Here is a 1,249-nt window from a genome sequence, read left to right on the forward strand (position 1 = left end):
CCGCGCCTCTGCCAGACAGAGGTGCCGATATCGCTGAAATCTTGGCCGCAGTGGGGGGGGGGGGTCTGAGCCACGCTGGCTGCCTACAGCCCTGCTGGGGGGGTCATCCTGGAGCCGTGGCCCGGCCAAGCCTGGCCCAAGCAGGGCCTGGGCCGGGCCCACTGGGCCCCACTCGGGCCCCGCAGCCACCTGTCCCAGCGCCGGAAAAGAGAGAGAGGTCTGGGGGGAAGTTTGTCTATTCTTAAGTGTGGATCACAGAGGCGGTCACAACTCTAAGTGGCTTAAAGAATTGTCCATATTCAAACTGGCCAGCTGATAGGTTCTATCAGGGTCCAGAGGAAGCTGTAAGCACCCCTTAGCAAGGACATCCTTTCCAGGACTATGCTTGCTAACCTATGACACACAGTCATCTTGTAGAGATTGATGAAGAACGCGTAAAAGCATTTGTGTGGGTAATGTTACATTTTGATTTTTTTTTACCCATTGGGCTATGTCCATGTTCTCTTTTTTTAATTTATCACTGAAGGTTTATCCAAATGGTGTTTTTCATTGCACCAGTCCAGGGAATTGCTATTATTTCTGTAGATACTTCTATGAGCAAGACTACTGGTACGGGTTCACATCTTTGTTCATGACCATCAAGACATTAATCAGAAAACAAAACCAAACTAACCTCATGTAACTCAGGTGACAAATCTGAATAGCAACAAGGACTTGACATTAAGCCCCAAGGGTTGCTGAAACCACATGTTGACAAACTGGACACCTACTAAAAGATAAAAGACGTGGCAAGAGCAGTGGAATGTCATAGATATGCAATCTCGTATACAGATAAACATCGAACCAGCACCACCAACTCGTCAGGAAAACAGCAAGTATGTTTACAGATGATTTGAAAGCGCAAATAAATACTTCAGAACTGAATAATTCATTATTCTATTCCATCACCCTTACTTAGCTGTAGCATTAATCAAGAAAACCCCACACATTTTGATAAAAACTCTCGCCCCACTGAAGTCAGTAGGACACTGACTTCAACAGGCTCATGATTTCACTCCTGCAAACACAGCTGCCACTCTAGCTAATGGCACCTGTGAATGCCTGAGCACCAGTGGATACCTGAATTTTTTTTAGATACTGTTGTGGGTTTGGTTTTTCCAGTGAATCTTCTCCCATTTTTTACCTGAAAAAAGAGGACTCTGCAAAGAAAAGGGAGCTGCAGCTGGGGAATGGGGGCGGGGAGGGGGGG

This window comes from Corvus brachyrhynchos, unplaced genomic scaffold (genome assembly GCF_000691975.1).
Source record: "Corvus brachyrhynchos isolate BGI_N302 unplaced genomic scaffold, ASM69197v1 scaffold264, whole genome shotgun sequence".
In the NCBI taxonomy this organism is placed as follows: domain Eukaryota; kingdom Metazoa; phylum Chordata; class Aves; order Passeriformes; family Corvidae; genus Corvus; species Corvus brachyrhynchos.